Below are 22876 nucleotides of genomic sequence, written 5' to 3'. Positions count from 1 at the left end.
ACAGCATTCCAATGGTTGGTCATCCACTTTGGGGCACCATGGCCTTTCCTGGAAAAGGGGTTCATATTAATCTGGGCTCCCCAGGACCATGGGCCAGCTTTCTTCTCCCCACCCTGACTGCTGACCTGATCAGGGCCAGAGCCCCCTCCATGATCAGCCAGGCTCATCCGAGGGTACAGGGTGTGCACTGTGGTTCTAGAGGCTTCCACGTAGCAAGAGAACCTCTGCTTCTCTTCCTGGGGAGTCATTATGGCCACAAATATCCAGTAGGTCCCCTTCCCACCAGGAAGGACTCCCTAAACTGCTGGGCATCCTGGCTCAGGGGTTTCTCATCACCTGAAACAAATCAGGGAGATTCTGATTCCCGAGAGAGAAACTGAAAGCCCAGGACGTCATGGTGACCATACCCTCCAAGGCCTGGCTGCAGGTGACCTTCACAGTTGGAGACACGGGGGAAGAAAGCACAGAGCCAGCCATGCACGTGGCAGAATGCTGCTTCCCTCTCAGGGAGATGGAGATGACAGGTCTACTTCTCCCACCTTTCCAGCTTTAGATGAAGCCCTCATTGACCTCAGACCTTCTCCAAGTCTGTTGTGCACCCTCAGACCCAATTCCTTTGGGGTGACAGGAGGATTCACCTGGATCCAGGGCTCACTCTGCTGGATCCTCGTGTGGGTGCTGAGGGGAGGGTACGAGGGATGGGCTCCTGGGATGAGGGGACTATAAGGGAACTATCTGTGGCAGGGAGGATGGGGGCTTCCTCTCCTGCCTGACACCCACCTACCTTCTTGGTTCATTTTTCTATCAGAGGGTCCACAGCTTCCCTGGACTATTCACACTGGGAGGGTGCATTTCCACCCCCAGCTGCTTGGTGTCTCTATCTGGAGGCTGTAACAGCACAGGTGGGTCACAGTACAAGGGGCCACAGAACATACATGCATCCCAATGGACAGGGAGGGTTTCCTTGCACAGGGTTATTGGTGGGAGGCTCCACACCAGGGTTGAACATGTCTTCCCCAGAAGTCCATCCAGGATTCCAGGTATTTCTGCAGGCTTCCACAAATCTCTCCCTGCTCATAGGCTGCGGAATCCTGGTTGGAAAGCCATCCTGCATCTTGATTTCCTTAGGCAAGTTCTGAGCCAAGGACCAAGGAACCATCCACCCATGGGTCTTCAAGTCACAGGGGAGGAAGAGCTCCTGTCACAGCGGAAATGTCCGAATCCCCGGTGCTGTTGTCCTCTTGGGTCCCCCAACCCCAGATCTCCTGGAGGGGATGCGAGCCTCCTGCCATCCAGCCATCCTGTGTCACTCTGCCTTCCCCACACTGGTGACAGACTCCCGCCAGAGGGGCCCGTCCCTGCTCTCGTCCTCATCGTCCCTGTGCTGGCTGAGTGACGACCACCCCGGAGCTGAGGTCCACAGACCCTCAGTCCTCACCCCCACTGCCAGGCAAATCCAGTGGGAAGAGACAGGTGCCTGCGCTTGGCCCAGAACTTCCCTGGGAAAGGCTTCCCCTCACTCCTGCCCCCACCCCGCCTCACCTCCTTTCTGGGCCTGCAGAGCCATGGTGTCTGCCTGAGTCTTTGTGAGGCTCTTCCCGCTCTCTCTCAAGTCCCTGGTCTCTATGTTCCATGTCCTACATCCCAGGACTGCCCTGCCCACAATCCCTGAGCCTCTGCCATGTCTATGTCACTGTCGTCATGCAGGAAGGCCTGGCCATCCGCACGCCCCTCTGTGAAAAATCTCTGGTGCACAGATCCATCCTGGGACAGCACCTGAAAATATAACAAAGACCATGGGATCCTGGCAAGGAGGAGGCTATAAAGGAAACTGCCTCCTGGAAGTAACTGCTCATCAAGTAGATCTCAGAGAAGCTCTGCTGTCCTGAGCTGCTTGAAGTCTTGAGGAAGCAGAAAATGCACACGTACAAGGGACAGGAAGGGGCTTTCCTATACAGGAAGATAGGCAAGGGGCCTGAAGGGGAGGAGAGATGGAATGGCAGTGTAGGCTGGGGGTGGACACGGGCAAACACCAGGACAGGAGCCAGGAGAGGGAGGCAGGGGCTCCTGGAGGTGGTGTGGGTAGGAGGTCAAGAGCAGACACTGGCCTGCAGGGGGCAAGCGAGGGGCAAGAAGGCCATGCTGAAGGAGAGGTCTTGTCACACGGAGGTTGGACAGTGGGGGGCTCAAGTTTGAAGCATCTGTGGTCAGAGCAACCATGGTGCACAGGCGGGTTAGGGTGAGTTCCAGGGTCAGGAGCTGCTGCCTGTGGCGAAGACTCATCAGGTATGAGGGGGAGAAAAGGGGCGGGGCCGGGGAGGAGGGGGCACAGCGAGGCAGAGGGGCTGTAGGGTGGTTGTGATCACAGAGAGTCTCAAATCACTGCTCCAAATGTTGCAATTTGTCATTCTTTTCCATTCCTGGCCCCCAATTTCCATGGCCAGAACTTGTATCCTCTTCCCACTTAAAATATTTCAACATTTAAAAATCTTGATGGAGGGCAGAGACCCTAGAGAGGAGAACCTGCTTTGCCAAACAGTCTTGCATTGGACATGGCATGAAACTTCAGTCACGTGACCACCTGCCGGACTCTGCCTCAGGACATGTGACAGGTAGGCTGGGACAGTACTCCATGGCATTTGGCACTGGTGTTTGAGTGACAGTGGTGTTATGCAGTTACAAGGGGCAGCAGCAATAGCAGTCCTAGCCTCAGAGTCCACTGTCCTACATCAGGGGACTCTGGTGTGACCAGTGGCATCTAAACCCAGCAGCAGGGCCCTGGTTATATGTGAATTTCCACCTAGGATCCTTTGTGCATTCTCTTCCTGTCTCTGGAGACTCAAACCTGTTTTGTGATTGAAATAGAACTAGCCCCACACTCTCTCTCTCATCACAAGTCTCTGTAACTGAACATGTGTATCACAAAGAGTCAGATCGATGTAGGGAATAGCTTCAGAGAGCATGATTTCAGACATTTTTTTCCAGCTTTACTGAGATATAACTGACACACACCATTGTGTAAGTTTAAAGGTACAACCTCTTGATTTGATACGTTTCTATACTGCAAAATGTTTACAACCATAGCATTAGCTAAGACCTGCCTGCATCGTGTCACAGAGTTACCATTTCCTTTTGTGTGGTGTAAACATTTAAGATCTACACTCTTCTCATCTCAGAGATTTTATATTGAGCTGATAACTACTTCCTCTATCTGCTGCCTAGCTATGCCCCATGGAGAGATTGTGCATCTCCCAGCAGGTCTTGCATTTTTCTTCCTACAAAAAAAAGAATTTTTTTTTAATGTGATGTAAGACTCCGTCCCACAATAAGGTCTCTTACCAATGACTTCACGGCTTCTCTATCTGGTGGATCCCCAGGATTGCTTATGGATTTGTTACAAAATACTCAGGCCTCTCCCCACCTACCATGTTAGAGAGCTGGGCATGGACCCAGGAATCACTTACTTACTAAGCCCCACAGGACAGGCTGATGCACAGCCACGTGGGCCTCCTACTTTATGTGCTTGCTGCTCTGTGTGTGCTCTGAAGACCAGCAACAGCATCAACGATGTTATAACCCCAGAATCTCATGCTCTACTCCAGACTGTCTAGATGTTCCTAATTCCAGGAAATTCCTGAGCACACTGAAGGTTGGGTCTCCCTGGTCTGAGTGCCTTCTAAGTGCAGAAGCAGAACTGTGCAGTACGCTCTGGGTGTGCTCCGATTAGCTTGCTTAGCACTGAGGAGTCCATAGTTTGGTCCTGTTCCTTTCTCTTCTATGGCCATCACCCCCATCATGACCTTATCTATGCTAAAGGCTTTTAACATCACTTCTATGGTGTCATTTTCCATATATATTTCTCCAACTCAGATATTTCTCCCACCCAGCACTCTATATCCAGCTGCCAACCTCACTTGCATTTATAATAATCTCAGAGCCTACATTCCTAAATTGGGTGCTTGTGATGCCACTTCCCCAAATGTCCTTCTTCCAGAGTCTTCCCTGTTTCCATGGAAGGCTCTCCTCATTTCTACTTAGAGTCTGAAGTATTAGATGTTGTCTTTGATTCTTCCTTCCTAGAACCCAGAATTAATACACTAGGAAATGCTGCAAAGTCCATCTTTACATGTATCCAGGACATACATGCACACACACAAAATAACCAGAGCACAGTCACTTCCTATTATTTTCTCTTCTCAAACCCCAACATACATCCAACACCCCCTCCTGGAACACTGCACTCGTTTTTTACAGTTTTCCCACAGGTGCTCGTCCTTCACCTCTCGGTTCTGCACACAGCAAGTGCATGCTTCTAAGAGAAGTAGTACCAGGTGGATCATCTGTTCTACACCATCTGGTGACTCCACATGTCACTCGAGAAAACTCAAACCCTGCCAATCCCAAGGCCTAGACATCTGACCTCATTTCACATGCTCTCTGCTCCAGCCACAGTGGCCTCTCACCCTTCCTTGAACACAGGACACACTCCTGCCCTCGGCATGTGCCCTGGACGTTCCCCTGCCTGGAAAGAACTCCCTGAGACACGCTCTTCATTGATTCCTCATGACGTTCATGTCTCTCAGAGGTCAGCTTCCCAGTGAGGCTCACACTTACCACCACAGTAAAGTAGCCACCTTCCCTGTCCCTGCACAGGTAACTCTCTCTCTGGGTCACCTTCCTCAAAGCACCTGCCAACTTCCTATTTAAGCACATCCCTTATTTACCACATTTGTACAATATACAGTAGACTCTGAATTATACTGGTTTCACCTGTGCACATCCACCAATATGTGGACTTTTTTACACTAAGTACTGTCAATGCAGTTCTCTTAAATTTTCTTCAGCTTAAATTATTGTAAGAATACATATACATATATGTGTAACATACAAAATATGTGTTAAGTGACTGTGTTTTCAGTAAGGCTTCCTATCAACAGTAGGTTATTATTAGTAGTACTTATGTTTCAAGGGAGTCAAAAGTTATACTTGGACTTCCGACTACAAAATGGGGTCATTGCCCTCAATCTTCACATTGTTCCAGGGTCAAGTGGAGTGTGGCCCTCACCACTAGGACATATCCTCCACAAGACCAGCAGGTTTGCCTCTTTTTAGAGTCACTGAGGTGTCCTAGGTGAAAACATAGCAGGTCCTTCACGTGGCACACGACATTATCCATGGAACGAGTGACCAGCGGAGAGGATCTCTCTTCTGAATGAGCCTCAGGCACAGCTGGTCAGTGGCAGCTCCCACACAAAGTGCCCCCACTTCACCACCAGTGCTGCCTCTACTTCCCCCAGCGCTACTCTCCCTTCCCTCTCTCAGCTCAGCTTCCCCCTCCCACAGCGGTTCCCCTGCACAGCACAGCACACAGTTACAGTCCTGTCTTCAGAAACACTGTACTTAGGCTCAATGGGGCCCTTTCTCCAACCAAATAGAAATCTCTGTGAGACCCTGCTTTATAAATCCATGAATCTGGATGGGAACCAGCACCAGCATCACTAGAACTAGGGCAGGGAGAGGGAGCAGAGGGGCAGGGAAGGTAGAAACTAACTGAAGTTGAAAAAGGATGAGAAACTCTTGGATTCCTCTCTGTCTACATCAGTAATGTAAAGAATAATCCAGAAGACAGCTCTAGAGGGAGGGGAAGAGGTGGATGACTGAAAATTCATTTCCCCAAACCACAGGCACTCCTGTGTGCAGGGGCCACCTAGGCCTGTGGGAATGACAGCCCGAAGGACTCCTGGTGCTGTAACTGCAGGGTCACCCGGGGAGAATGGGACGGGAACTTGTACACAGGTACAAGAACAGGACTGATGCTCCACAGAAGCAAACAAACAAAGAAAAAACACCCCCAAAAGATGTGGGCTGAGGCAGGACCAGGATGGAGCCTGGGCTGAGCCAGGTGTAGGAAGCTCTTGCTGCACAGGGTCCTGTGCTGGAGTCTTGCTCCGGCCGGTCCAGGGTCCCTGAAGGATGGACCGTGGAGGCGAGGGAGGGATGAGAGACGCAGGAGATTCTTTCTGGTCACCAACTGGACTCTCTGCACTGTCTGAGACTCAACTTTATTTTATGATTTAGTGTTTGGGGGACAGCACAGAAGTGGCATTCTGATGATAAATTCTTTCTTCAGTAAAAATTCTCCGGAACATGATATGCATAAGCGTATGGGGAACAGCCCAGAAGGGGCATTAGTACATTAAAGGCAAAAGTTAGTTCTTTGCAAGCAGGGGTTAATAGCCTGTTTATCCCTTAATGGGAGTATTAAGAAAACCAGGTCTTTCAGGAGCTCAATGTTGCTCCCACAGCCATACAAGAAGTTCCTATAGTAAGTTCCTTTTAAGGTGCAATCAGCATATCAAGGCCAGAATGAGTCACTCCGATTATCAATCAACAAGGTGCCTTGGGGGTCATTGCTCAAGCAGAAACAATTGGGTGGGGGTGGATATGGGTCACCACCTGATGGTAAGAGTCCCTGCAACTTACCTTAACAAGGAGTTTTTTTCAACTTATGAGTTCAGAAATGGCTCCCAACAGTCCTGGTGACAGATGACGTCCAAATCCTTGCGATCACAGGTCCTGGGGAGACAAGGTTCCACAGAAGGGGCAGGGACAAGGAGCAGGGACAGGACCCAGCTGAGGAGTGAGCAGGTCATACTAGTGATGCACTGAGCACTGACCAGGCACTGGCCCCGTCCACGCTCAGTTCCTCAGGGCCCTCTCCTGTCCATACCTGCAACAGTTAGCACAGCAAACACGCGGGTTCTGGAAGGTTCTCAGTGCTTTCATTTATTTTCTGTCGCAACTTTACAAATCTTCTCTTTCATTATTTTCATCATCACCACATACCCAGAATTACAAAACACAGCTTCATATCTGGGTTCTCATTTTCAATAAAGAAGTAACACGTCAGGACTCTGTCCAACATGAAATAAACATAGGGATGGAGACGGTCCAGCCCTGTCTCTGCAGGAACAGGAAAGCAGATCAGAAAGGGACAGTATGGGGAGGGGTCACGGTGGGCAGTGTGGGCCAGTCTCCTGCGTCCTCACACTATGCTAACAGGAACACAGACACATTCTGACACCATCTGCAGAAAGAAAATCAGGGGCTCTGGATGTCACCAAGTGGGAGTGTGGACAAATCTTGCATCGCTCAGTTCCCCAGGGGCTGCTGGGGTCACACTGTGAAAAAATTAATCATGAACACATTCAGATCAGTCACGTAAGTGGCTCATCCTCAACAGTCCCCCGCATGTCAAAGTGTCCCTAGCGCCCCCACTCCTCCCCACTTCAGGCCCTCCAGATCTTACCTTTAGGAGCCACTAGGGACGAATCAGAGCCCTGGGCGCTGTCATCGCCTGGGGTAGAACAAACAGGACGTGACCAGAGCCACAGGAGATGAGACTGAAGGAGGAGCTATTCGGGGGGGAGGGGGTGACTCCCCATGGGGTCCTGTCTACACTATCTCAGAGTTTTAGGGATCACCCCTCCATACTTACATGCAGCATGAGAGTAGCTCGGTCCTTTTCCTGCTGTGGGAAGAAAACATCACGTTAGAGACCTGGGACAGCTGGGCTATCAGGTCCTAGAGCAACCTCTTAGTCCTGGTCCACAATGAAGTTTCCAGAATTCTGACTGAAGACCCAGGACAGGATGGGGAAACAGGAAGAAGGTGGGGAGGGGGATGGGAAATGGTGCACAGGACCACCTGACTTACTGGAGGTCTGATCTCACCAGGGAGCTTCCTCTCTGTCCTGTAACTGCTTGGAATCAGGTCCCCATTGCCAAAATTACNCGCAGGCCTGGTGTCCACAAGCTCCGTGTCCTGGGTGTGGTCCTCCCCATCTCGCTGCCAGGTCAGGGTGATCTCCGCAGGGTAGAAGCCCAGGGCCCAGCACCTCAGGGTCACCTCATGGTCAGAAATGCGGTGGCGGGTCACGTGTGTGCTGGGAGATTCTGAAGAAGAAGAAGCAGAAAATCCACCCTGGGGTTTACCTTCAGGGGCCACTGAAACTGCATCCATGTGAGCATCCTGAGGTGGACAGGGCAACGGGTTTGGATGGAAGAAGCACAAAACCCTGACACTAGTCTAGCCTATGGGATCTCCTGATCCTTGTTAAGTTCTGGAGTCTGGGAGAGAGCCCGGGGAGGAGGCTGCAGGTCCAAGGGGGAGGACACACTGTGGTCCTGACTGTGGTAGAGGGTGAATGACTCAGAAAACCTGCAGTCACATCTCCAAAGATGTTCTCAGATGGAGAACGGCCTTGAGAGGGAAGGTCAAGGTTCACAAGGTCACAGGGAACTGCTGATGGGTTATATCAGGGATGGTCTCAGCCTGAGCCCCAGGGGGAGACTGGATCCCTCACTGTCCTTTAGAGAAAAGCGCCCTCTAGGTGAGTCACCCTCTAGTAGGAATATGAACACCCAGGCGGGTCTCCCTCTTCCCACCCAGCGAGGGGCGCTGTTTTTCCTCTGAGTCCACTTTCCCTCCTCGTGGGCAGCCAGCCCCAGTGGAGGCGAGATCGGGGCGTCCCCGCGGCCCCTGTACCTGCGCGCAGCAGCGTCTCCTTCCCCATCTCCAGGTGCCTGCGGAGCCACTCCACGCACTTGCCCTCTGCGTAGTTCCTGTATTGCTCCGCCTCCCCGGCCACCTCCCACTTGCGGCGGGTGATCTGCGCCGCCGTGTCCGCCGCGGTCCAGGAGCGCAGGTCCTCGTTCAGGGCGATGTAGTCCGCGCCGTCGTAGGCGAACTGACTGTAGCCGCGGAGGAGGCGTCCGTCCGGCCCGATGTCACAGCCGTACATTCTCTGGTAGGTGTGAGACCCTGGCCCCGCCCGCCCCCAGAGCAGCAGTGATGACGGTTAAACCGCCTAAAAGCTCCCGCGGGCTCTTCCCGGGTCGGGGTAGGGGGTCCGGCGGCCTCGCGGCTGCGCTCAGACCCGGAGACTCGGGGCGACCCTGGCCGGTCCGTGGGGATGGGGGTCGTGACCTGGACCCGGGCCCGCGTCGCTCACCGGACTCGCTCTGGTTATAGTAGCCGCAAATGTTCTGCAGGCTCACTCGGAAAGTCTGTGCGTTGCTCTCGGCGATCCGCGTATTCCGGTCCCAATACTCCGGCCCCTCCTGCTCCATCCACGGCGCCCGCGGTTCGTACCTCTGACTCGGGGCGTCGGTGTCGAACCGCACGAACTGCGTGTCGTCCACGTAGCCCACGGAGATGAAGCGGGGCTCCCCAAGGCCGGGTCGGGACACCCCGGTGTGGAAATACCTCAGGGAGTGGGAGCCTGCGGGCGCGGAGGGGTGAGACCCCGGCCGACCCTCCTCCGGGCGCAGGTCCCGGGTCCCAGGTGAAGGCGGCCAGGAAGAAGGAGGAGGGGACTCGAGTGGGGGAGCGCAGGGCGGAGTCGGGGTGGAACTGNCGGGGGTCCCGAGTCCCCGCAGGGCGGTCCCCGCGCTCTTGCCCCGCAGAGGCCCTTTCCTTCCGAGCCCGCACTCACCCGCCCAGGTCTGGGTCACGGCCAGGGCCCCAGACAACAGCAGGAGGAGGGTTCGGGCCATCTGTGAAGAATGTGAGTCGCAGGGGGCGGGGCGGAAACATTTTAACCCGGAACCGCGGTGCCGCTGATTGGCTTCTCCGGAAACCTGACACTAATAGGAGTGTGAACCGAGGCTGCGTCATCAGTATCCAGGCAGAAGGACCTGACACAGGTTGTGACAGGGAGAAGTGAAACCAGGGAGGATGGGGACTCCCCAGCGCTGGGCTTCCCCGCCCCCGACACCCTGGGGCCTGAGACCCTGAGAGGCCAGCCGGGGACCTGGGACTTTGCCCTGACGCCTCACCTACTGCACAGAGCGCTCTTCGTCACACCGTGTCCCTGAATCGTGGCCCAGGAGCTGTGTGAGTCAGTGATTCTCCAACAGTTTCTCCAACAGTTTGTTCTCAGGACATCTGTACAGTCTTACAAATTAGTGAGGATCCCAGGGATAACTTTGTGTCTGTGAGTTCTATCTATCCATAGTTACCATAGTAAGAATAAAATAGGTTTAAATGTTTATTAATTCATTTACAATCATATGAAAACAGAAATATGGTTTTCATGGAAAGTAACAATTTTCCCAAATAAACGGGGCAGTGAGAACAGTAGTTTTTTTCATTCTACATGTTCGTAAGTCACTTTATTCAATTCCATATTTTAATATAGCTACAACCACCTAATAATAATTAAAGAACTGGAGTTTTGGGGAGCCTGGGCAGCCCAGTCAGTAAACAGTTGAAATCCTGATCTCATGGTTTGTGAGATGGAGTCCTGTGTCAGGCTCTGTGCTGACGGCATGGAGCCTGCTCAGAATTCTCTATCTTTATCTCTTTGTCTCTGTCTCTGCCCCTACTCTGGTCATACTCACTCTGTCTCTCTCTGTCTCAATATAAATAAATAAACTTTTAAAAAATCTGGTAGGACTTTTGAATTCTTAAATATCCCAATATCCATTGGCCCTGTTAGGGTTCTTAAGTGCTTATTTCTTCTTGCTTCCCTCCCTGAGGAGAAGCGTTCCCTCAGCTCACGGACTGTGTAACTTATTCACACTAAAGCTACTCCCAGAATTAGAGAAGGTCTCAGGTTTAATGTTTCATAAGTGGGAATATTGGTCTGTTCATTCCAGACCCTAGTTCCAATATTTAGCCCTTTTTCATGGAGTATCTCATTCCTGTCTCCTAACATGTCTGCCAGATTTGTACTGTTCTCTGTATCTTCTCAGAGGCCAGTCTGCTCAGGAAAATCAGAAGCATAAGAGGGAAGGGAACAGTAAGTTATACTGAGAGCAAAAAAGTTACCATGTAGCGGGGAGTAAGATGACTTAGCAGGATTCATGCAGAGGGTGTACTTCCTGAAATCCCTGACTCTGGCACATTGTCTCCCCTCCACACACACCCCCGTGGGCCCACATCCCCCTACTCCCCACACACAGACAGAGATCTTTGTGAAGTCTGTGCCGCATTGCATTGCCCTGGCCCACCTCCTGGTGGAGCAGAACTTCCCAGGCATTGCCATCCACCATGGAAGCCCCCGGGGGTTGGGGGGTGGGGTGGGCAGAATTGAGTCAGTGATGGAAAGATGTCTTCTGTGTTTGGGAGGAAAGAGACCACTGATTGAAAGGACTGTGAACATTTTTCTAATTTTCTTTCTGACAAGGGTTTCTTGGTGTCAGTAGTTTAAAGACCTTCTATAATGAATTCTTGTGGCCACCAACCTATATGACTGAGGCATGGACATTAAGCAGGTGAAAACCACCATCAACTTCCATCTGCCTGGGGATCCCCACACCTACCTGCATCGGGTAAGCTGCACATCCACACGGGCATCCCAGGGGCCCCTCCCACCCCCTGATTTCCTACGTCTTCATACCTTACATCCTCGTCCCTCCGTTTGGGTGTCTTCCTACTTGGGGGTCTTCCAGTGCCACCCTCTGCCTCCTTCCAGGAGGCCTGAGCAGGCCAGTTCCCTCTCAGGCTTTGCCGTCATATTTGTGTCAAGTGAAAACCATGCCAAGATGCTCAGTGAGGTGCAGGGTCACACTGAGGTCAGTGGTAGTGAGCTGCCCGATGAGATGGACATTTCCTCCTCCAGTGAGTATTGATCTCATGAAACTGGTTCCTCCAACTCTTCACAGTCTCCTTGTTCCTTGGAGACTTTATCTAGGACCCTGTAGTGCAGGCAATGGTGCCTGATGCCTAATGGGTGCCTGACACGTTTATACCCCCGATCTTGACGCCATGTTGGGATGTTTTGTTTACTTCTATGTGGGATCTCTTTCCTCTCTTGTCCTATTAATTTTTTTTCCTCCCAGTCTCTCTTCAAACCCCACACTCCATACAGACATCTGCATGGGGGTGTGTATTTCTGCCAATCTCACTTAGCCTTTCCATGCCTTATTGTAACTGTGCATCTGTTGTCTGCAGTTGCAGCCATGGGAGAGGACGCAGCCATTCGCAGAGCCTGATGCAGGTCTCCCACCCATGAACCAGGTGATCATACATGACCTGAGCTCAAATCAAAAGTCAGAGACCCAACCAACTGACCCTTCCAGGCACCCCTACAGTTTATTCTTCCTAATTACTTTCTTATTAAAAATATTTAAATTTGAATATAGTGACACAGATTTCTTTTAGTTTCAGATTTCTTTAATCACAACAGAGTGACTCAACTTCTGTACCCATATTTTTCTTTTTTTTTTTAATATTTTTTATTTATTTCTAGGAGAGAGAGAGACAGCGTGAGCAGGGGAGGGTCAGAGAGAGAGGGAGTCACAGACTGAAACAGGCTCCAGGCTCTGAGCTGGCAGTCAGCACAGAGCCCGACGCGGGGCACGAACCCACGAACCGCAAGATCATGACCTAAGCGAAAGTCGGACACTTAACCGACTAAGCCACCCAGGCACCCCGTGTACCCATATTTTTCTTTGAGAGAGAGACAGCAAGAGCAGAGAAGAGAGGCAGAGAGAGAGAAAGAGAGGAGTGGAGTGAGAGAATCTCAGGTAGGCTCAAACCCTGCTGAGCTCGAACCTGTGACTCAGGGATCATGACCTGAGAACCTACTGAAGCCACCCAGGGGCCTTTCACCTTGTGTCTACACCATGCTGGACTCACTACAGTGTAGCCGCCATCTGTCACCGCGCAGTGATGTTATAGTCTCACTGACGATATCCCCTGTGCTGCCCCTTTTATTCCTAGGAGCTGTTCCTTCCATAACTGGAGCCTGTGTCTCCCACTCCCCTCACCCTGGTGCCCGTCCTCCCAGCCCCTTCCCTCTGGCCAGCATCAGTTTGTTCTCTGTATGTATAGGTCTGATTCAGCTGTTTGTTTCTTTATTCATTTGTTTTGGATTTTTTTAGATTCCACATATGAGTGAAATCAGATGGTACTTCTTTCTCAGTCTGATTTATTTCACTTAGCAGACATGTTACCCTGTTTGTCCACCCATGTTGTCACAAGTGGCAACACATATTTATATGTATGTGTATGTATCACACATCTTCCTTAGCCTTTTGTCTATGGGTGGATACAAGTTGTTATCAGTGTGGATTTTGAAAACACCTTCACACTCTGAACATCATCTGGGATGAGGGCGCCCCCTGGTGTCCGGGGCCCTGTCCAGGTGCTGGGAGCTGAAGGAGACCCTAGGGAGGGCCTGGCTGAGGAGGAGAAAGGCAGCTGGGTCTTCTCTCCTTAGTCCTGTGGCCGCACGTGGGGTGGAAGGTCAGGGGACACCCCCACTGCTCTGCTCTCAGGTGGATTCGGACTGAGGAGCCTGAGTGGGGCCTGGACTGGAAGTCAGGTAGAGATGTCTGAGCAGAACCTGGGCGTCAGTGGGGAGAGGAAGAAGTTTCTGAGCAGCGCTGGACTCCACAGGGGTCGGGCTCAGGGGTGAGGCAGGACTGCAGGAGAGGAGCGCTCAGGAGCCGGTGCGCCATCGCTGAGGTTTCTGTGTCCCTGTGCACCTCCTCCTCCAGCCCCTTGATGGTAATACAGGGAAAACTGAAAAGTAGAAACACTTCTTTGGGCTCCTTATTTCTAAAGGTTTCAAAATTCAGTTAAACATATATCATTTCTTATTTGGAAATGACATCTCAATGTCTGCATAATACTCCATGGTGTGGACGTGCAACCTCATGGTTTGTTACTTGAAGCCCCGCATCAGGCTCTGTGCTGAAAGCACTGACCCTGCTTGAGATTCTTTCTCTATCCGTCTCCCATCTCTCCCTCGCTCTGTCCCTCCCTGCTCATGGACTCACTCAGTCTCTCAAATTTTAATTTGATATAAGAAACAAACAAACAAACAAAAATTGGTGTTTTCATTTTCTTTGGATAAATACCCAAAAGTGTAATTATTGGATGAAATCATGAATCACAATGTTGTAAACTTAAAGGAATGGATCTGTGTGTAAACTGCACTCAAATAAGAAAGAAAAAAGAAAACAATAATTAGAATACTAGAAAATACTTTGGAAAGGAAGACACGAAATGTGAAACACATGTTGGTAATAAATAAACAAAATGAGAATGTGGAATAAAAAAATGGGAATAAAACTTAATATCTTCAACTTGGCAAAGATGAGAATAGGTGATGAGAGTGTCCAGCAGAGCATCGGGAAATTACACCTTCACAAAGGGTGATAGGAATAAAGAATGGTGTAAAATTTGTAAAGGGTTCTTCTGAAAGATGTCTCCGCAATTTAAATGTGCTTATACTGGGACATACACATTCTCTTTTAGGAGTTTATCCTTTTTTAAAAAAATGTTTATTTATTTTAAGAAAAAGAGAGAGAGAGTGCACGCAGGAGTAGGTGAGGGGCAGAGAGAGAGGAAAGAGAGAATCCCAAGCCGCCCGACGCCAGGCTGGATCGCAGGAACCTGGAGATCATTAGCTGAGCCTAATCAAGAGTCTGATGCTTAACTGAGCCACCCAGGCGCCCCTCCTTTAGGAGTTTAGCCTCAGGAGATAATCCCATACATTCTCGAAAGTATATTTCCAGAGGGGCCCCTAGTCCATCTTTCTTCATGGCCTTGTCAAGAAACTGTTCCAGTCCCTTGGCCTGCGTGTTCTGGGGCTCGGCCTGCAGCAGCCCCCGCACATGCTTTAGCGCCTTCTCATATTCCTTGAGCCAGCAGTTCCCCGCCGCCAGGTAGAACACACAACCCCGCTGCTCCTGTTTGCTCCCTTCGGGCAGCAGCTCCTCCAGGAACGGGGTGCCTGTTCGGTGTCATCACTGCACTTGCTTCGCACCGGGCACCAGGCGTACTCGAACCGCACGCTCATGGTCATGGAGCCTCCTGCCCTCTCAGAAAATTGCGTTTCGAACCTCAGAGGGTCGTCCAAAGACAGCAGCTCATTTTGTACGTCGTCCATGGCTACCGCCCCGAAATCCTCATACCTAGTTCACTACTGTGCCACGGATTCCCTGGTCCCTCCCCCCGTTTCTTTGGAAAGCATTTTTCAAACTTTATTTACAGCTGTCACGGTGAGAAAAAGGAGTTTGGACAGGAAATGGTAGTTTCTCCCTGAGCCTCAAAAAGAACAGATAGAAGTTACGGGAGGTTCATCTTACAGCTAGTTTTTTTTAAATATGATCAATTAGAAATACACACAAGGTACTAAAAACAAAACAAAACAAAACAAAACAAAACAAAACAAAACACAAGACAACAGGAGGCAGGATAGGAGCTCAGCCCCTTGCCTAAGGGAGGCTGGGTCTCTGCAACAGGCTCGCCGCTGCATGTCCGGACTGTCATTGTCGGCCCCCGGCCTGCTCCCTCCACGTGGTCATACTAAGGCATCTAGTGACCAGCAAAACAATAAGTGACCACCCCATAAACACACGTATACACAAAGTAGATTTGTTATGCAGTTTACAAGCACGTTCCTATCACACGGCAAGACCAGGACAAGTGAGACAAAGGAGCAGACGAGAGGGACGCAGAAACACGGGATTTTGAAAGGCAAGGCTCCATCCACAGAAGGAGGCAGGTGCGGGAGGAGGAAGGAGGGAGGACTCCCTGCAGCCAGAGCAGGACCAGCGGGAGCGGGAGAGGGTCGCCCAGGCAGCGCGCTGCAGGCCTCGCCCATTCCCCCCGAGGAGCTGGAAGAAGTTGCCACCCGTGTGTGTAACACAAGCAGACAACACAGGGCAGGGGCACAGGGGCTGGGGGCTGGGCGTTACTTTTGTTGTTGAACATAAAAAGAACTTTGATTTCATAAGAGTTGTGAGAGAAAACTAAAACATGAAGTAATATAAAATTAAGTCAGTAATATTCATGATGATGAGGGCCTTACTGTAACTGTTCTCCTCAAAAGACTAATAACATGGTATCTAGAAGGTTAAAATCCATCTCTTCCTTCCTTTCGCTTTGTGAGATTAGAACCGTGGTTCTGTAATTTCACAGTAATTTCTTTTTTTTTAATTTTTAAACTTTAAAAAAATGTTTTTTATTTATTTCTGAGAGAGAGAGAGAGAGGCAGTGTGAGCAAGGGAGGGTCAGAGAGAGAGGGAGATACAGAATCTGAAGCAGGCTCCAGGCTCTGAGCTAGCTGTCAGCACAGAGCCCGACACGGGGCTCAAACCCACGAAAAACTGTGAGATCATGACCTGAGCCGAAGTCTGACGCTTAACCGACTAAGCCACCCAGGCGCCCCATAATTTCACTGTAATTTCACTTAATGGGAGCAATATTATCAATTCTATACTATTTCAGAAAAAGAGAAAACATTTTCAACTCATTTTATTTAGCTCTTTTATTACTCTGATACCAAAATCAGACAAAGGCATTATACGGAAAAGCATTTGAAAACAACGTCTTGATTTGCTAATATCTGTAGTTGGGATAGCCATTCTTTTTACATGAAGAGTGGTATTTCTTCCATTATTTCTTCATTACACCGAAGAGGTGTATTTCTTCCATTTCAACTTCCGGTCTGTTTCTGGGCTGATATACCATCTATAACAAATTCAATCTAGGCATCTGTCCACTTACCTGGATTTCCATTCTATTCAAGCAGTTTTTGCTCTTCAGATACCTTCGTCACTTTGGAATTACTGCATCGCAAATTATTTCAGGAGAGTTTTGTCCAGTTGGATTGCGCTAGCCACTCTTAAAATTATACAGACTGCCCCCAATACTATACTGGCTGGTGTGGAACAAGAGAACATTGTATCTTTATATCCATCTCCCTTAGGAACGATTGGCTTCTGTTAACCACATTCCATTGTTATAACTATAGCTGCTATGATGCTGTGTAAAACCTAAAAGGTCCTTTTTATGCAAGTGACATTTTCTTTCTTTTTTTTTAAACAGTTTATTGTCAAGTTTGTTTCCATACAACACCCAGTGCTCATCTCCACAAGTGCCCTCCTCCATGCCCATCTCCCCTCTCACCCCCCACACCCATCAGTCCTCAGTTTAACATTTTAATTTAATGTACCAAATTGTTTATCTAATTTTTATAATATGGTTTAAAGAGATCCTTTCTAAGATGACATTATGTGAACTTTACTTAAGGAATGGACAATGTGTATTATAAAAAGAGTTTATAATTAGATCAAATTATATAGCAGATTGTGAGAGACCTATAGATGTTACTTTTAAAATCTGGAACAATGAAACAGAAGGTTCAGTCATGCAAAGATACTTGAAAAGCAATCAAAATACACAGTAGAGTGACTACAGTCTTATCACTTAATCTTACTCATTCTGGAAGACAGACAGACTTCAACTTTACACTGCTTGGACTTTATTTTGCACAGATTTCAATATTAGTGCAATTTAAGTGACAAATCTCATTCTGAATATAGTTTTCCCTTTAGACGAAATAATTTGTTATGGCAATAAGTAATTATGCATTTAAGGAAAAAAAAAGCCTCCTTCAGTTAGGAGTTTGACCTAAGAACATAATCACATATGTTCTCAAACGTATATTTTCAGGGTAGCACCTGGGTGGCTCAGTTGGTAAAGCATCTGACTTCGGCTCAGGTCATGTTCTCAGGTTCATGAGTTTGAACCTCACATAGGGCCCTGTGCTGACAGCCAAGAGCCTGGAGCTTGCTTAGGATTCTTTGTCTCCCTCTCTCTCTACCCCTCACCTGCTTGTGCCCTGTCTCTCCTCTCTCTCAAAAAACAGAACATCAACAAAAAACCCTATTAAAATTAAAAAAAATTTAAAGTGTATTTACAGGGATGTTTCTTGAATTGAGGTTTGTAAAAACAAAGAATGGAACTTATTTAAGTGCTATAATCAGTATGATAATGCTAAGTATAAATAGTGGAATATGGCTCAGGCATTATCACCTTGTGATGTACACAGAGGGTCAAAGTGAATCATTAACGCAAATGCATGAGGTGCCCCATAGGGGGTCCCTTTGTACAGACAAGGAAAGGGAGACTCAGAGAGGATAAGAAGGTAGTGGAACCAGGGTTCAACCCAGAAAATTTGCACTCAGAGGCCTTGTTGACGCTCTTTTTTTGTTCCCTGTCCATCGGGAGGTGGGTATGACTGTGTACGCCCATGCAAGTGAACTGTTGCAATGTTCCAGAATGTTCTGCGATGGGAGGCTGCTAGGCTGAGAGTCTAGAAGGACATGAAGAGGCTGTGTGACTTACCTGCTCAGATCAAACTAAAGCCCATTATCCCATGTACATCTTGAGGCCTCCAGTGGCTGAGGGTCAGCTGACTCCAGATGTAAAATGAAGAATAAGCATGAGCCCCTGGTGACACAACACTGACACTGTCCTGTGTGAGGTGGGCATTAGCAGAAATGACAGAGACCATCGTAAGTCATCCTGAGACAATGTGTGTGGAGAGAGGTCAGGATATCTCGAGGATAGTGGAAACCTAACAGGTCCCCTCCACTAGAATCAATCATATGTAAAGAGTGTAAGAAGCATATGGCACATGGAACAGAATCTGAACCATACACAGTGGTTTACAATCATAGAAGAAGAAGGAGCTCTTGGGAATGAAAACTATGACCCTAGAAATGAATAATTTACTTGATAAAGTGGATGATTACAGTTGTACTTCCCCAAAGTAGTACCATCAGGAGGTGAAGACAGCAGGAGAGAAAACCTGTTTGGTTCTTAAAATTTTTTTTCTATAAATTGTAAGAATATTTCTCAGAGTTGACAGATAAAAACACTTATGTTGAAAGATCTACCCAAGTTCTTAACTAGACTGGATGACAAAAGACCCACATGAAGACACATCACAGTGAAATGTCAGGACGAGGGGGGAGGAGCAGACACCTTGTAAACCCCAAGAATACAGGCCTGGCGGCTGGAAGACGTCACACAAGGTCCCCAAATCCCGAGGACAACTGTGTCCAGGACAGTCTCCATCGTGTCATTATGTGAATCAGAGCGAGGGTAGCCTAAAGGCATGTCGGATGTTTAGAGTGTGGGTGTCTACTTTCCATGTTCCCTTCCACAAGATATCACTAGGCAAAGGCCAAAATGATGGAGAAAACCAAAAGAGGGGATCACATAGGATCTCGACAACAGGGAGCCAGAAGGAGAGAGGCAGAGGGCCCCCGGGATGAGCTGAAGGGGGTCCGGTGTCGGCCCTGCCCCAGGTGTGCAGACATCCCGTCCACGTGGGTCAGGACTGAGGGCTGTGGGACAGGTGTCTGCACAGACACGAGGGTGGTGGAATCACGGAGGGGCTCGAATCCATTCATGAAGACTTACCCTGGGGGAGCTTGGGGAGGAGAAGAGCAACTAAGCAAATGAAGATACAACATGTATTTACTAGGGAAAATAATAAGTTGATTCAGGAAAGGTAAAGTATTCTTAGTCTACTAAATGCTCAGTTGTGACTAGCATTTCATGGTCATAAAAATGGAAACTGCACACTGTGCTAAGCAAAGTTATAAAAAATTATATGGGGCAGACAGGAGAGTGTGAAAGAAGAGCCAATTCAGTAAAGAGGATGCATAAACCTGAAAACCAGAGAATGAATGCAAGAAGCAGGCTATTTAGAGGCACAGAAGCAAAAATCAGAGAATCAGCTAAAAGATCTAGTGCAGGGGATCTCCGAAATTCAGGAAAGCAGGGGATGGAAGACGGGACATCTGACTGTATATCAATACTGCAGAAGTATTTGACTTTTTCAAACTCTGTGCCTCCATCCATTTGCTAAAGGCAACATAGCGGGTGAGAAATGGAGTCAGGGATGTTCTGAACAGAGGCCACAGAGATGTGGCAGGAGTTGGCGGAGTTATGGGAACAGGTGTTGGATTTTGATGGGAGGATTTTTTGTGGCTTATTTAGTGTTATTTCATGTTGTTGCATGGGAGTCAGGACAGCATGTTTGTATGGGGAATGGCTGAGCCGGCAGAGAAGGGGAAATGGATGATGCGGGTGCCCAAATGGAGGGGCAGCCTGAGACAGGAGGGGCGCCTCCACCATGGCCGCTTAGAAGGTGAGGACACAGGTGCAGCTGTGGGAGAGGGGCAGGGAGGAGTGTGCACTTCTCACCTGAGTGCTTCTTTCTGAGTGAGAAACACTCATCACCTCAGGGAGGGGAGCCAGGATGGGTGCAAGAGACTGAGGAGGGTGAGAAAGTGAGAAGCAGCCCTATCAGAAGTGGGGACAGTGAGCTGACTGGGGAAATGGAATTTGGAGAGAGCAGACCTGGGGCCCCTGAGCTCATCACCTTAGAGAGAGAGAGAGAGAGACAGAGAGAGAGACAGAGAGAGAGAGAGAGACAGAGAGAGAGAGAGTTCCAGCAGCAGGAGTATCTATAATAGACTAGGAGAAAATGCAACAAAATAGCTCAGGTGGGAGAATAACCATCCTTTTTACTTCATCGTCATTTGCTTTTCTCATTTTATATTTTTTCTACAGGGAATATACATTACATCGTGTATATTGTACATCATACATACACATCATAATCAGTTTATACATATTTCCACTTTATTTTTTTATTAAAAGTTTTTTTATGTTTTATATATTTCTGAGAGAGAGAGAGAGACAGTGTGAGCAGGAGAGGGTCAGAGAGAGAGGGAGATACAGAATCTGAAACAGGCTCCAGATTCTGAGCTGGCTGTCAGCACAGAGCCTGACGTGGGGCTCAAACCAACGCACCACGAGATCATGACCTGAGCTGAAGTTGGATGCTTAACCGACTGAGACACCCAGGCACCGCATTTCTTTACACTTTAAAAAGGAAAGAGACGGTAGGAAAGTCAGCAGCTCAGGCCACAGAGCGGGAAGGGCTGAACATCTGTCTGCGCCCTGGGCAGGGGATCACAGGGACTGTGCTCCATTTCTCAGGCCCCTGTCCTCTGGGGGCTGGGAGGGCAAGGGCAAGCAGGATCTTTCTCTTCTTTCATGAGTATGCTCCTTTATTCATTTATTGCTATCTTGTTTTTTTAAAATGTTTATTTATTTTTGAGAGAGAGAGAGAGAGATAGAGCGTGAGTGGGGGAGGAGCAGAAAGAGACACACACACACACACAGAACTTGAAGCACGATCCAGGCTCCAAGCTGTCAGCACAGAGCCCTATGTGAGGCTCGATATCATGAACTGTGAAAGCATGGCCTGTGCTAAAGTCAGACGCTCAACTGATTGAGTCATCCAGGCACCCCCTCATCTTGTTAGTTTTAATGCTTTCTAGGTGATGGCTTTTATATGTTACATGGCATTTTAAGCTATTCTCATGGGAGAATTTGTCCACACAATCTAACCCCCTGCTTCAGAAAGGAAATTCAAAGTTTGAAGTTGAGTGAAGTTGGGTGAAAAAATGATTGGTCCTAAAGTAGAAGATCAGTACCCAAGTATTAATTAATAGTCTGACGATGATCTGTCAAGTGTTACAGATTTTATACTAGTTTATTTTTTGAAAACATCTCTTCAGCACATATGAGAGAATCCAGTAAATAATCACAAATATCAAAAAATAAAGAAGTCACAGGGTAACCCCTCATTTCATAGTCACCCAAGTTCTCTCCCCAAAATCCATCACCGTGAGCATTTCTCCTTTCTCCTGCCCAAAATATACATCCGTGCATATATGTCTCTTGTTAGATCAGTAAGGAAGCTCAGGCCAGAGACTGGGATAAGATATTTGCAAATCACTTGTCTGATAAAGGACTTGTTTTATAATATCCATAAAACCTTTAAAAAGCAACAATAAGAAAACAACTCATTAAAAAAATAAGCAAAAACCTGAGCACACAGCTCACCAAGATGATGTACTCATGGCGAATAAGCACATGAGAAGGTGCTTAACAGCAGGCGTCATTAGGTAAATGCAAAGGGAAACAACAGTGATCTCTCATCACACTCCTGTAAGGATGGCGGGAATCCAAACACTGATAATGTCAAGAGCTGACCAGGATTGGAACAACAGAAAGCCTCAGTCACGAATGGCAGGAAAACATAATAGCACAGTCACTGTGGGGGTCAGTCAGCAGTTTCTTATAAAGCCAAACACAGACTAAGCATACAAGCTGCCGATCCCCCACGAGGTGTTTACACAACTCATCAGAGAACCCCTGTTTGCACAACAACCTGCAGGCACATTTTCATAGTAGGACAGCCCTTAGCTGTGGGCTGCACACGGTGATTTCCTTCCAAAGACTACTTTATGGAAAGGGACAAAGCATAAAAAGGAACTTCACAGGGAGAATCTGGGCAAGACGACCTTTGCCAGGGGGTGAAGGGTAACTTCATCAGTGATGACCAAGTGATCACTATGCTCTTGATATATGTTGTGTTGAGAATGGCCCGTCCAGTTGTGGTTCCCAAACCCTGTAGCCTCAGTCAGCCTAATTCACAGTGAGAGATGGTCTACAATATACCTGAGAGTTCTCAAACATAAAAAAGAAAAGAAAAGAAGACAAAAGAAAAGAGCCAGAAGAGCCTGAAGGAGACACAATGAGCCTGAAGGAGACACAATTGGGACTTAACTCAATGTAGTATCTTGGATGGGATCGTGGAAGAGAAAACAAAACCAGGAGAGGCAAATCCCGAGTGGAGATCAGGAGAATGTACGAGTGCTGCGTCACTGTCTGTGGTAAATGCATGAGGGTGAGGGTGGTGNAACTTCATCAGTGATGACCAAGTGATCACTATGCTCTTGATATATGTTGTGTTGAGAATGGCCCGTCCAGTTGTGGTTCCCAAACCCTGTAGCCTCAGTCAGCCTAATTCACAGTGAGAGATGGTCTACAATATACCTGAGAGTTCTCAAACATAAAAAAGAAAAGAAAAGAAGACAAAAGAAAAGAAAAACTGAGAAATAGTCACAGCCAGAAGAGCCTGAAGGAGACACAATTGGGACTTAACTCAATGTAGTATCTTGGATGGGATCGTGGAGGAGAA

At 48.5% G+C, this 22876-nt stretch overlaps 2 pseudogenes across 1 annotated transcript; both read right to left on the bottom strand.

Moving 5' to 3' along the window:
* Positions 1-6482: 6482 nt before the first annotated feature.
* Positions 6483-9565, bottom strand: LOC144228942 (DLA class I histocompatibility antigen, A9/A9 alpha chain-like; annotated as a pseudogene). Its single transcript, XR_013334309.1, has 7 exons — positions 9497-9565; positions 9014-9283; positions 8548-8869; positions 7734-7955; positions 7499-7531; positions 7310-7357; positions 6483-6576 (listed from the first exon to the last, which is right to left on the bottom strand). The product of XR_013334309.1 is annotated as a DLA class I histocompatibility antigen, A9/A9 alpha chain-like (transcript).
* Positions 9566-13416: 3851 nt separating this feature from the next.
* On the bottom strand, positions 13417-14905 carry LOC144228941 (mitochondrial fission 1 protein pseudogene; annotated as a pseudogene).
* Positions 14906-22876: the final 7971 nt, after the last annotated feature.

The sequence above is a fragment of the Crocuta crocuta genome, unplaced genomic scaffold (assembly GCF_008692635.1).
Source record: "Crocuta crocuta isolate KB4526 unplaced genomic scaffold, BGI_CrCroc_1.0 scaffold762, whole genome shotgun sequence".
Taxonomy (NCBI): domain Eukaryota; kingdom Metazoa; phylum Chordata; class Mammalia; order Carnivora; family Hyaenidae; genus Crocuta; species Crocuta crocuta.
Note: the sequence above shows the minus strand (reverse complement) of the source record. Positions and strands in the feature narration are given on the sequence as shown.